Below are 15,239 nucleotides of genomic sequence, written 5' to 3' on the forward strand. Positions count from 1 at the left end.
TAAAAATATCAATAAAACTAAAAGTGAAAAAAATAAATAAAATAAAATCAGGTTTGGGCACACATCAAAAGCAGGCTTGGGAGACCTCGTCTCCCGGATCTGGTTCTTGCTTCAACAGTGTTTGGACGGAACAGACCCGGGGTTCCCCCAGCTCCCCTCGCGCTAGATCTTCGTCCTTCTGCAGCCCTACAGCCCCTGGGACCACCTGACCCTTGCTTTCGAAACCATCCGCCTCCAGGACCATCGGCCCCTGGCCTCCGAGACCAAACAGCCCCGGGACCAGCCGCCTCCTGCCGTTGCCGTCGGTGCCATGAGCTCCACCTCTCAGATCCGCCAAAACTTCTCCTCCGAGGCCGAGGCCGCTGTCAACCACCTGGCCAACCTCTACCTGCAGGCCTCCTACTCCTACCTGTCCTTGGGTTTCTATTTCGACTGGGACGATGTCGCTCTGCCGAGGGTGTCGCATTTTTTTCCGTGACCTGGCGAAGGAGAAACGCGAGGGCGCCGAGCGTCTTATGCGGCTCCAGAACCAACGTGGGGGCCGGGTCCTCCTCCAGCCTGTGCAGAAACCTGGTCAAGATGAGTGGGGCTGCAGCTTGGATGCCATGGAGGCTGCCCTGAGCCTGGAGAAGGGTCTGAACCAGGCCCTCCTGAAGCTGCATGCCCTGGGCTCCAGCCAAGGGGATCCACACCTCTGCGATTTCCTGGAGAGCCACTACCTGGGCGAAGAGGTGAAGCTGCTGAAGCGCCTGGGCGACCACCTGACCACCCTGCGCCACGTGCAGGCCGACCCCCAGCCCGAGCTGGGAGAATACCTGTTCAAGCGGCTGAGCCTGAAGCAGGACTAGAAGAAGCAGCCCCACGAGAAGACCGACTGGGCCTACAATAAAGAATAAAGCCTGCCCGCTGCTCAAAAAAAAAAAAAAAAGCAGGCTTGGATATTAAAATGGATCACGAAAGGGCATAATGATACTGGGACAGGAAAAGGGAGCTAGGGTGGGCAGTGCCACAGCTTCTGTCTTGGCAACACTAGCAAAATAAACACCTACTGGTAAATCCCTCTTTTTCTCCCCTTCATGATATCTTAGCATCCATTCCATGGCAAGACTTCTAGAAGTCCAAAAATTAAGTGAAATAATCCCAAATTAGGGACTTTTTATCTATGTGGCAGACCTAGATAGGGTCAACCTTGCATTAATAGGCAGAATAAACATACAGATTTCAAAGACTGATTGCTCCAACATATTTTAAATGACTTTGAGTAAAAACTGTTCAATAACCACTGAAAACATAATGAATAATAATAATAAATACCTAAAATTTATATAGCACTTACCATATGACAGGCACTGTGTTAAGCACTTTACAATTATTATCTCAGTTGATCCTTACAACAACCCTAAAAGATAGTTGCTATGATTTTCCCCATTTTATAGATGAGGAAACCAAGGCAAACAGGTTAGATGAAAGTTCTATAGCTAGTAAGTATCTAAGGCCAGATTTGAACTAGGTTTTTCCTGACTCCAGGCACAGCATTCTATCTACTGGGCCACCAAGCTGCATCTATCAGCCATTTATTACTCTATGTGAATTAATTAATTTGTAAGTTTAACTGGTTTCATCATTCCTCACAAATAAATCTCTCTATATATATATTGACACTCCTTGGGGTATACTACCTCCTCTTTTATACCTCCTAGATCTCTCTCCTCCTTCAAGATATAGCTTAAGTACCATCTACTGTTTTACATGAAAACTTTCTTGATCCCAACTTCTAATGACTTTATTCCCTAATTACTTTCTATTTATTTTGTATTGATTCTGTATTTATTTGTATAAACACATATTGTCTCCCTTAATAGGATGTCAATTCCTTTATGGGGGTTGGGGTGGGCGGTTCATGCTTTGTATTTTTATTCAAGTATCAATCAGTGTCTGGTACATAATAGGTTCTTTTTTTTTTTTTGAAGTGACAAAGGCTTTATTTTCTTCTCATGAGAAGGAGGTACCCTAGTGTGCAGCTAGTGGGTGACCAGAAAGGGGGCTTGCAGGCCCTGTTTTATACCCTAGTCTTTAACTCGAATGGACCTTCCCCTTTTTCATCACTGGTAGGGTTACAATCTATGTGCAAAAACTAGCTAATTGGAACTCAGTATTCCCACCCCTCTTCCTTGTATGGGCATAACTCAGGAATGGACCTTATACTTCCTTATATGGACACAACTCTGGAGCAGACATTGAGACCAGGGCTCCTTGAACCATGTGACCTTGCTAACCTGAGGGGGAGGAGGGGATCTGAGACCTTTGTCCTACAAACAGGTCGGGAGAGTATGACTGACCGTTATATCCACATTGAGAGGAAACAACTACCCATTTCTCACAATCCCTTCTCTTTATTTTTGACTATTTGGCTCCTCTCATTCCAATATAATAGGTTCTTAACAAATATATGAGCTATTGATTGATTAATCACGCAATAGTCATATGGAAATAAATTTAGAGTTTTGAAAGAAACTTCAATATACAATTCCACTACCACCACCACCAAACACACTTTACAAGTCATGAAGTGAATTGTCCAACTTCATTGGATCATAATTGGCATCTTTGGGATTTGATTTCTATTTTTGCCTTGTATCATTTTTTAAAGTATTCATAGGTATTAGTGATCTTTCTCCAACAAGATTGCAAGCCCTTCAAGGGCAGAAACTATTTATTATATATCTTTGTAGGTATTGGATAAATATTTTCTGAACAAAGCTAATGAATTGATTAAAATAATCACTCCTTCTTCAAGCCCTTCAAAACAGTTCAGATGTGATTTTCTCAAAGAAAAAGTTCACAGATTCTCCATAAGCTTACCCTGATTCCTTCAAATTAGTACTTTCTGTCTCTCCTCATATTTCTAATAGTACTAACCAGTTTTTTCTTGGTCCCTATCACAACCTGGCCCATAATACATTTATGTACATATTATATCCCCTTGTTAGGTCAGAGATTTTGAGTCATTTTGCACCTTTCTATTCTTCATGCCTGCCTGCTACAGAGCTTTACTTACACACCTTGAATTGAATCAAGGAATAGGTGGAACAAAGTTATTATTGTTATGAGGCTTGTTTGTATGTGTTCCTGCTACATTACCATCCCCCACAGAAACCAATCATCACCACATACACACACATACACACACACACACACACACACACACACACACACAGTCTTTCTCTGACCCTTTGCAATGAAAATACCCAAGAATTTATAAATATGGAATGGCACATGACTGTACTCTCATTAATTGTGGTTAATTAAACAGCACTCTCTAGGATATGTAGAGATAATGATTTCCTCCCCCTTCCTTTCCTGTTAATTTATTTCTTCCATTAATTTATGAATTGTTGACTTTAATGGATAGTCATTTCTTTTTTTCTTATTCAAGTACAGTTAATATTTCTCGCTTAGTTTTGCTTTCCTGAGTAAAAGAGAAAACTCTCTCTACATATGACTTGGAGAATTACAAAAATAATTTACTCAGCAACAATATGCCAACAAAGACATTCCAAAAAGCAGTCCTTTATAATACAAGGGAAACAAATCTACCCATGGACTGTGTTGATTCAGATTTAATTTAATGATGGCAATGAGAAAGAGATAATGTGTGAATACTTTATTTGGCAAGTGACAACAGAAGCCAAAAACTGGTATAAGTCAAGTTCCAAACTCTTGCCAAAATTTTTATAGTACATCTGTTAATAAAATTTTTACTGTCCAAGGCCAGCATTGTTAAGAAAAGGAAAGATTATCAATAATAAATTGGCCACTATTTGGTGACATGTTTGGTCATGGCAACCTTAAAAACAAAGAAGAATACAAAATAACCGTCGGTCCAGAGTGACAGTCTGTTTCTTCAGTGAAAAAGGAAAAGAGGTTGACATAAGAAACAAACAAATTTAAAGGTTTTAGATAATCTAGAAACATTAATTTAACTCTTCATATTCACTACAAACTAAACTAGAAGGTATAATGATATTGTAGCATAGAAAAAGGGTTCCATCCAGTTTTTCCTTGGAGGAAAACAACGAAGGGATTGAACGAGATTATTTTATTATGCATCCAAAGGCAACAAGAAACACCATCTCATGGGACATTTGGTCATCTTACTTTCGAGGGTTCAGTAATAGAATAAGCAAAAGAACTTAATGAAGAACATTGAAAATTACAGAAATGAAATAAGGTGAAGAGGATTAAGAGGTAAAGAAATTCAACACAAAATTCAGTGTCATTGTCATTCTCCAAAAGAAGTCACCACATACCTTGATTTGGGATAACTTATGAGAAGGTGGATATGCAGAAAGGCAGAAAAAATGTTAGGAAATATGACTTAGTACTAAGTAATGTTGTTGTTCAGTTGTTTTCCATCATACTCTATTTTTTTCTGACCCCATTTGAGGGTTTTTGGCAAAAATACTGGAGTGGTTTGCCATTTCCTCCTCCAGTTCAATTTATAGATGAGGAAAGTGAGGTAAACAGGGTTTAAATGACTTACTCAAGATCACTCAGCTAGTAAGTGCCTGAGGTCAGATTTGAGCTTGGGAAGATGAGTCTGCCTCTGAGCCTGGCACACTATCCACTGTACCACCTAGCTGCAGGTGCTTATTATTAGCTCATTAGTTAATACCAACTGTCTGTTATAAAGAAATAAAAGATGGAAGATGGTGGAGGAAAGATATTAAACTCACAGAGTTACTGATACAATTATCCCAAAGACAGCCATAAAAGAACCTCTGGAACAGAAAAACCCACAAAAAGAAAGGGTGAAATTATTTTCCAGCCATGGACAGATCAAAGGGGGCCATGCTGAGCTACCAGTAAATTCCAACCCCACTATCATGCTGACAGAGACCCCAGGCACACCACACCAGAGGAACTTAACCCCTGAGCCTCCGATTCAGCTGCAGCATCAGCATCTTCTGGAACTGAGCTTGGGGTTGGGTGAGAGGGCTGAACGGCTGGCCCCGGAGGAAAGTACAGGGATGTCAGCCAGAACCAGGGAGGAATTCAGCTGTCCTCCCCTAGTGGGGAATGAGGAATAAATCCTGAGCCACAGGAGGCCCAGGTTGGGGAGGGGCCCAGGCTCATCAAATCTAAGAATCACACCACAGAAAGCTTTGCTGGTTGGTTGTTTAGTAAGTAGGTTTGAGGTTATCTTTGGACCAGAGAACAGGCCAGGCAAGAGAAAAACCTGCCCTCCCTCAAACCAAAACACCTGGGACCCTCTGAAGCTGGGGACAGTAGTATAGCCTAGAAGCAGGGCCCCCCAGTGGGGACTTAAAAGTCAAGTAGAAGACAGCAAGATGAGCAAGCAAAGAAAGTTCAGAATTATAGAAAGTTTCTTCAGCAACAAGGAAGATCAAGGTGCACTCCCAGAAGAAGATAACAATCTCAGGGCCCCTGCATCCCAAGCTTCCAAGAAAAAAATGAACTGGTCTCAGGCCATGGAAGCTCTCAAAAGGGACGTTTAAGAGAAAGTAGGAGAGATAGAAGGAAGATTTACAGAGAGGGAGGAAAAATGGGACGAGAAATGAGAGCGATGCAGGAGAGTCGTGAGAAAAAAGTCAACAGCTTGAAAAGTCAAATGGAAAAGGAGATATAAAAGCTCTCTGAAGAAAATAATTGCCTAAGAATTAGGATTGAGCAAATGGAAGCTAGTGACTTTATGAGAAATCAAGACACAGTAAAGCAAATCCAATTGAATGAAAAAATAGAGAGCAATATGAAATATCTCCTTGGAAAGAATAACTGACCTGGAAAATAAATCCAGAGAGAGAATTTGAAAATCATAGGACTACCTGCAAACCAGGACCAAAATAAGAGTCTAGACATCATCTTCCAAGAAATTGTAAGGGAAAATTGCAGTGATGTTCTAGAAGCAGAAAGTAAAATAGAAATTGAAAGAATCTACTGATCACCTCCTGAAAGAGATCCCAAAAGGAAAACTTCCAGGAATAATATAGCCAAATTCCAGAGCTCCCAGGTCAAGGAGAAACTATTACAACGGGCTAGATAAAAGGAATTCAAATACTGTGGAACTCCAATAAAGATAAAACAAGATCTAGCAGCATCTACATTAAAGGACTGGAGGGCATGGAATATGATGTTCCAGAAGGCAAAGGAACTGGGACTACAGCCAAAAATCACATACCCAGCAAAACTGTGTATAATCTTTCAGAGGGAAAAATGGGATTTCAATGAAAAAGAGGACTTTCAGGCATTTGTGATGAAAAGACCTGAATTGAATAGAAAATTTGACTTTCAAATACAAGACCTTGGAGAAACATAAAAAGGTAAACAAGAAAAAGAAACCATGGGGGACATTAAAAGGTTAAACTATTTACATTCTTACATGAGAAGATAATACTTCCAACTCATAAGAACTTTCTCAGTAAGGAATACACAGAGGACATAGGTTTGAACTGAATAAGAAGGGATGATATCTGTAAAGCATTCATTTTTTGTTCATCCTTGTTCTTTTTATGGCCAACAGGGTGGGGTGTCATATGTCTGGGGCCAGATTTAGGCTCGGGGCCTTGGGTGCTTTGTCCACTGTGCCACCTAGCTAACCCATGATGACATCTTTAAAATAGGGTTGAGGGGAAGCAGGAATATACTGGTGATGGGGAAGGGGAGAGGTGGACTGGAAAGAGGTAGCTCACATGAAGGAAACAAGAAAAATAGTGTATGGAGGGGAGAATAGGGGGAAGGAATAGGGCAGTGAGTGAACCTTACTATCATCAGAATTGGCTCAAGTAGGTATGGTAATATACCTACTCAAGTAGGTATGGTAATATATTTTTGCTCTGTGGAAAAGTGGGTGGGGAGGGAGATAATGGGGTTGGGGGGAGAAGAGGGAAAGGAGGGAAGGGAGCTGTAAAAAGCAAAACACTTTTGAGGAAAGTGAAGATGTTATGCATAACAGCACATGTATGACATATATTGAATTGCTTGATTTCATAGGGAGAGTTGAGGAGGGAGGGAGGAAGAAAAATTTAAGAAAACAGAATTAACTCAAAGACCTTAACCACATCAGAGTGGGCTCAAGGAGGGAATAACATAAACACCCAATTAGGAGGAGTAATTTATTTAACCCTAAAGGAAAGTAGAATGGGAAGAGGATAAGGAGGGAAGGGTGAATGAAGGGATGGTAGAGTGGGGGATGGGGCAGTCAGTACCAAAACACTTTTGAGGAGGAATAGGGCAAAATAAGATAGAAAATAGAGTAAATATCTTTGGAAGGGAATAGGATGGAGGGAAATAGTTATGATGATTGACTACGATAGCAAAACATATGGTACCTCCTCTTCTGGGCTATTGTGAAGAAAATTTTTTATCAAGTGTAAGGTACTGTATAAAAGTAATGATGAGCAGGATGCTATCAGAAAAACCTGGAAAGACCCACATGAACCGAGGCAGAAAAAAATGTACTGTACTGTATACAAAATGTACTGTATACAAAATAACAGCAATAGTGTAAAGATGATCTGCTAGGAAGCACGTGGTTATTTTCAGCAAAGCAATGATACAATATCATGTATAACTTACATTGTATTACTTGAGTTCTTGGGGTGGAGGGTGGGAAGTAAGGGAGGATTCATCAAGAAAATCATAAGACCTCTTAACTTTCTCCAGTAAATGTTCCTAAATGCCCGGAGATATGGCCTCCAAGTTCAATATCAGTTTAGAATTCTTATGCATGTGAAAAAATTTAGAGAGGATAATGCACTATAGTAAGGTACATGGTAGGCATGAGTAGACCTCGACGCATTATTAAATAAGGCTTATGCAAGAGAAGTGATGTATAAATGGGGAAAAGTGGGCTGATGATATATTGAGTGTGAGGGATAACCAGGGGTTATCCTTATACATAGTCAAGAGAATCAGAATAAGAAACTCAGGGCATTGGGTAGACTCTCTAACGAAGACATGCTTAAAGGCCTGAATAAGAGTCACATGGTGAGAGGCATAAATGGCCTGTGATTTCCTCCATTGGAAGGAGACTCCATGTCAATGTCATCATAGATCCATTAAGTATGGGTTGTAGAAAGCAAATAGAAGATACAATAGCAAAAAGCAGTTGAGGTGAAAAATAGCCTAAGTGAAGATCAACATAAACTAAGGTGGATCATGCCAGGAAATATTCTGGATGAAATGGGACAAACAAGAAACGCAAACATTGAAACAGATATGACAGCATTTTAGCAATAAGCCATCTTCATTAAGTGTGACAGCGATATCACCAATTTTGGCTTCTTATACATCAGGCCATGACATGCTATACATGAAAATGGAAAGAGCACTAAAGAAGATGGAAATGAGAATAGTGGGAACAGGAGGGGAAATTTACCAGGGAAGAATACATGGTGGAAAAATGCAACTTTGGAAATACAGTGGTTTTGATTTTAAAGATTAAAAAAAAACAATTGAAAATTATGGATGATATTACTACCCCCTTGAACAAGATGGTTGAGAACACATTAACAATTACTGACCTTTATGCTAACTTTCTTATTTCTTTAAAATCTCAAAAAATGATTTATATACTTATCGAGTCAATTCAATTCAACTTGTGACATTTTGTGCACAAAGTATCAGGGCTACATAGGGGGAAAATGTTCTTGCCTTCAAATAATTTACATTTCACAAGTGGGAAGGGGGGTGCAATAGTATGTAGTTAATAGAATAAAAAGTTCAGGAAAAATCTAGCATGCCCTTTTGACTAAGACAGAATATGTAAAGGGAAATATATGTCTACAAGGGCATATTGGAACTAGATTATGAAACACAATAAACTCCAGGCTGAGAAGTTTGTATTTTCTCCTAAAGGCAATAGCAAGTCACTGAAAATTATTGCAATAGGATGTGACAGGTTCACCTACTTATTCCTAGTACCTAACATACCTAATAATGCTATTTTGGCTCCTTGGTAGAAGATAAGTTTGAAAGACAATAGTCTGGAAACAAGGAAACCAATTAGAGAGTTATTTAAATGGTTCGGGAAAATTGATGAAAGAGACAAATGTAAGTTGTTTTGTATTTGTCAATTGACTATGAGGAAGAAGAGTATTGAATAAAACAAAATGGGAGTTTAATTATATCAAGAAAGAAAGTACAATTAAACAATACTACTTTGGGTACATGAGATAATAGTAAATGAAAGAGAGAGGATAGAAATGCTCAATTCATGTTTCTTCTGTTTTTTCTGTCAAGACAATGACCTTTGCACTAGAAATTACACAAGAAAAATGACTAACAGGAAACTGATACCCAAGATAAATGAGAGAGGACCTAGTTACCCTTGAAGAACTCAGGTCACTTGATGCAGATGAGCCACATCTTCAGGTGCCAAAAGAAGTGGCAAATGGGATTCCTGATTCATTACTGATAATATTTAGAAAAATGTGGAAAACAGGAAAGGCATCACAATATTGGAGAAGCAAAAAATGTCTTGATTTTCAAAAAAAGAGGAAAGCAGAGTCTACAAAATCTTTGATTCTGTAAATCATTGATGATTCTGAAATAATGAACCTGTATAACTAGGAGATTAGAAGTGCCTTCGACAGTAATAGAGACATGTGAAAAATACTCCAGTATTAAAAATTAGGTTTTAGGGAGATGAAGATGAATTCCAGTGTATATGTACTGAGTTTAAGATACTAATAAGTCATATATGTGGATATATCAAGCAGGTAGTTGGTGATGTGGGAGTCTACTGAAATAGAAAAGAGAACTAAATATCTAGGATTGGAAATGATCCATCAAAAACTTGAAACCACAGAAGAGATAAGGACATTAAAAGAGGATGTGAGAAAGAATTCATTTGGTTCCCTACTCTCTTCCAATCAGTGTTAATCAGTTTGGTATGACTCCATAGGGGTAATGATTATAAATTTTATATATTAGGCCCCAGAGCTATGAACTACAGATTGTAAGTTTGGTTGTTTAACCATAGCAAGCTAACTAAAGAGTCCCCCACCCTTGTTTTTCCTTGTTATGGTGACCAAGGCCAGTGTAGTAGAGGTGATTCAACTATGTGGAAAGTCCCCAACTTATTTTTGTAACTCCAGAACACTTTCTCTAGTCTAACATGAACAGGTCACCATTTTATGGTCATGTAGTTAGTGGATATCTAGGCTCCAGGCAGTGGGACTTTTCTGGAACCTGTAAAGTTGCTATCTGTAAGGTGGCTAAAATTCTAGCTAGACTGTCTAAAAATCTAATGAGTAGTCACCAATAAATTAGAAGCTTTAGCAAGACTTTAGACTTTTAAGCATTTATTAAGGAGCATAAGAATTTGGTGAGGAGAGAGAAAGAGGCCAACGTTCCTTCATCTATCTAAGGGAGCCAGCATCTCAGCTCCACTCCACACAAGGTCCCAGCAAAAGAGAGAGAGACCATCGCCCCTTCTTCATCCCTGAAGCCTCCTGTAAAAATCGAAACAGGGCCATCCAAACACACACAGCTCCAAGCTAATTGGCTGGTAGCTTTGATCGACAGTACCCATGAGCAAACAACACTTTCTGATGCCAAGGCCACATGGCTTGTCCTCAGGCCAGAGCCCACAAGGTTCCTCCCAGCAGGGATGTCATTCCAACGCTTACAACCCAAAACAGCCAGTGTGACAGCAGCTTTCTGTGTTGTAAAAGATCTTTGCTGGGGGGCAAAAGAATGGAGGGAAAGAATAAATGAGGGCAGGTGGACAGTCAGAATGCTAAGAGTATGACACTGACACCCTTGCAAATTCAGGGGAAAGTTAGGAATTCCTTGAGTATGTAGGATAGACCCCCCCCCCCAGCCTTCATGGAGAATTTACAGAAAGAGAGGCATAGACAAGTGTCAGACAGGATTAACAGCTATGCATGGATTACAATCTGTCTCACTGGAGGGACCTTCCAAATCAGTGAGGGAATAGATCCATTTGTGTGCTCCATCTGAGGATAAATAAGACTAGTTGTAATAGCAGCAGCAACAGCGGCAGTAATATTTATTAGCTAAGGTTTTCATAGTATAATGAACTGAGTATTGGACATGGAATTGGGAGAACCTGAGTTCAAATACTGACACTAACACTGTGTAGATATGACTTAGCCACTTAATCTCCATGAATCCTAGTTGGTCCATTTGTATAATAAATATAATATCTATTGTAGCTACCTCTCAGGGCTACCATGAGTTTCAAAAAAATTTGGAAAATCTTTAACTATTATATAGATATCATTCCTTCAAACCTAACTCGTGCCAGCCCTTTTTGCTATTGGACTTCTTCACCTCTGTCTCAGCAGCCTTCTCATAGTGGCAACTCCTCTACCTCTGCCCAGCCCCACTCCCACCCCATGGCCTGCTCCACCTCCTCCATTTGGTAAGTTCCATTGGAGGAAGAAACCATGCCAACCATGCTCACTTCAAACCTGATTCAGGCCATGACTTTTCACTACTTCTCTTACTCAACAGTTCCAGATCCATAATCCTATTACCCCATTTATTGAAGATGAACTTCATGAGGTGATAGGACTTAGAGTGTACATATGGATTATCCAGTCCAACCCACTCATAGGAGAAATAGGAAGTGAAGAAAATCCAGACTCCATAAGTAAGCTGACTTGTGTAAAGTCAGAGGGAATAGTGACAGTGACAGAACTCCATCCAAAAATGAGTGAAGGAACATATCAACAAGTTGGTTGTGGGACAAAAACAAAAACACCCATAGAAAGCAAACATATTTTAAAAACCCAATGAAATAGCAAAATAGAAATGCTAAAAAATTAGAGATTAACAAAATTTAAAGCAAAAGAACCAATGAATTAATTCAAGCCCTCTGATTCCGCACCCTATGCTTTCTTGACCAAACCACAATTTATTCTCTCTTTTCCCTCCTTTAACATGCTATATAAATTCTTCCAATACCATCTTCTCAGTCAAGGGAGACAACCTTTACTACTAGAGGATTATAGTTCTTTAGTAAAAGTAAGGCCAAAAGATATCAGATGGATTGTTTTTCATCAGGCTTAATGATTTGAGGAACTGTTTCCAAGGTCACAGTACTCAGAGAAATTATGAAAAATTTTCTCTGTGAAAGTGAATAGTAATAGTAATAATTATTCTTATCAATATCACCACCATCAATAAGTGTCACCAATACAGGGCTTCCAGAATTTGAGAGTTAGACTATAAAACAGGGTGGAATCTTTCAAAGAGTTGATCATAGTCAAACAAATCCCATGGCATAACTGATGCAGAATCAATATGTCATTTCTATGATTTCAAATAAGTAAATGCTTTTTAAAAATAAACTGTATGCTTTAATTCAAGAAGCTGTCACTATTTTTAAAAGGCATATCTTAAGAAACTGTTCCCTTTGTCCAAAATGTATCAACAGTTCTGAAAACTACCTGACCCTAGTCCTATCTTGCTAGTGTCCCCTTTAAAAAGTGGTGCTCATCCTCATAGATTGCAGTCTGTAGGCAACAGAACTGAAAGGCCATTATGCACAGTGTGGATTTTACTTGCTAAAAGGTGTGGGGGCCAAAAGGAAGCTGAGCAATGACATATGAGGTGTGCTACATTTAGGAAGGCTAATGAAACTGAGGGCTCAGCCATTAACCTTCAAGGAAGAAAAGCTAGGCTTGGTGCTTTCAAAATTAGTCGGGCCAATATTTCACCATGACAAGCATTAGTAATGAATAATTAAGCATTTAATATAATGTTGCTTTGGTGAAAAATGATAATTTTACAAATGATGGGCCTTAAACTTATTCCATGTTATTATGGAGCATTAAAATGAAGGGGGAAGGGGATTCCCAATGAAAGAAATGTTCTTTTTTCTTTCTTTCTTTCTTTTTTTTTCTGAATATCTTGGTTGTTGCAATTCTTAGGTTCAAAATCTTTTCAAAGCCAAACAGTGACCCTGCTGGGAGAATTTCATGAAAAATTTAAGAAGTAAAATTCAACATGGAACAAGCTTATGTCTCACACCAGCTTGCCTGAGGTCAAACTGTTTCTTTTTCCCTCTATAAGACTTGGTTAGTGTCATAGGACTAAATTATGAAGGAGATGTAGAGATAATGCTAGGTCCTGAAATGAAACGCGCTTTACTCCAAATCTTATTTTTCTGAGTATATAGTTATTTTACATGTTTTAACATCTGCATTCTTTATATAGTATAACGTTTATGGAAAGAGAAATATTTTATTTTTTCTTCTTCCTTTGGACCATGGATTTTCCTTTAAGTCTTTTCTTCATAACTCAAACTATACCAGCATATGTCTTTTTTGACAATAGCTAAGAATTATCACTATTATTTGCAAAGAAAAAATGATTTCAAAGAATTCTAACTTCTCAGATCTATTTTTTAATAACTGGGAAAGTAGTTTCTTTAATATATGCAAGAAGTGCTAATTAGAATCTCTACATTTTATCCATTTATTCTGATATTATTGGGGGAAAAACACCCAACTTCAGGAGGAAAGTTTAATTAGGACGACATTTGCAATAGAGATCTTCAAAGTTTCCTGATGGGAATCCAACCAGTAAATTTTATTATTTAACATTATATGGGAAAATTGTTCCCTTTTCTTCAGCACTTGTTAAGACATATCCCTGAATCCAGTACATTTTAGCTGTATCCCCTTCACCTGACAGATGGACAATTTAATTCATCAAATTCCTGAGGCTGTAAAATATCAACCCACAATTTATATGAAAAAAGAGGTTTAAATCTAAAGTGTGCCCTCCATATATACATGGGTTGCAAATGGGCAAAAGATTTGGGATGGGGGTGGGGGATGGCGCAAGGCATAGAGATGTCACTGCTTGGCTCCATAAATGGAACTCAGATAAAGGAGCTCATTTCATTCAATACATATGAGTTACAGCAGAAATCCTTATATTTGTATTGTCCTTCCCCCTACTCTGGATTTGACCCTTGGTTGTCCTGACTTCCAGAACCCAGCAGCCTCCCTCTGTTTTAGCTGGGCTCCTAATCCTACTTCTTCCCTCAAGAGCCACCCCAGGATATCCCAGTATAACAGTCTTTGAGCAAAGTATTTCTAGTTTAAAGGAAGAAGAGTTAGAACTCCAAATATCCCAGTAGCTTTTGAACCTCCTATTAACATCTAGACTGGAAATCAGAAGACTTGGAAAGTAAGTCCTCGTCCTACCACTAATTAGTTCATAGTCTTGGACAAAGTTACTTAGACACCCCCCCACCCCTACCCCCACCCCCATGCTCAGGTTTCATATCCATAAAATGGGAATAACGCTCCACACCCTGCCTCTCTCCTAGGGCTGCTGTGAGGATCAAATGAGATAATGGATTTTGAAAGTACCTTGAAAACTGCAAAATGTCCTACAAATGTACTACAATGATTACCTTGCCTGAGAGAGTCTGAAATAGCATCCCAGTGTGTCACTGTGACAAGAAGATGCACAATATCCCTGTAGGAGACTCAGAGAGATGAAAACAATAAGATGCAGGGGGAAGAGAAAAGAAAACAAGGTGAAATGAATCTCTTCAGGTAGTAAGGATTTATGCCACACATTCTGATCCTTAGGTTTAGCTCTCAGAGGGGTTTGTCCATAGTGTAACCTACAATGCACTAAAATTGTATTTTTTTTCCTCCCTCCCCCTGCCACCATGCCACCAGTTTCCACATCCCAAAGACACAACAGACATTCTGGTTCAAGTATCCTCTACAATTTGAATTTTAAAGTTGCATGTTCCAGTAAGTATACCAATGGTGATTTTTTAAAAATCTAAAATTAAATCTAAAATGTTTACTTGTTAGAAGTAGATTGTAGGAATCACAAAAGAAAACAGCCTGTTTTTTAAAGGCAGACTGCCTTTACCATTTGCTTCTCTAAAGTGATTTTTATTTCTATACATGGACAAAAACAAATAATAGCTGTCTACACCTCGTCCATCAACAAACAATTCTTTGGTCATAACAGTCACATTAATATTCTAAGATCTATTTAGATTTCTCTGGAAGGTGGCATGTCCTGGGGTACTGCTTTCATAGCCGGGGTGCATATGGCCTCAGTGATACCAAAGTGATACATTTCTCTGGGAATCTCGGTGATTGGGAGAATTCCAATTGCTAGCATCATTCAAGTAGCACAGACTACTCAGCCACAGGGGCAATTTGTAGAGATTTATGATGCCTCCCTGCTCTCTTAAAACACAGAGAAAT

General features: G+C 39.1%; 1 pseudogene; it reads left to right on the forward strand.

Moving 5' to 3' along the window:
- Positions 1-310: 310 nt before the first annotated feature.
- Positions 311-848, forward strand: LOC122744647 (annotated as a pseudogene).
- Positions 849-15,239: the final 14,391 nt, after the last annotated feature.

The sequence above is a fragment of the Dromiciops gliroides genome, chromosome 2 (genome assembly GCF_019393635.1).
Source record: "Dromiciops gliroides isolate mDroGli1 chromosome 2, mDroGli1.pri, whole genome shotgun sequence".
Classification (NCBI taxonomy): Eukaryota; Metazoa; Chordata; class Mammalia; order Microbiotheria; family Microbiotheriidae; genus Dromiciops; species Dromiciops gliroides.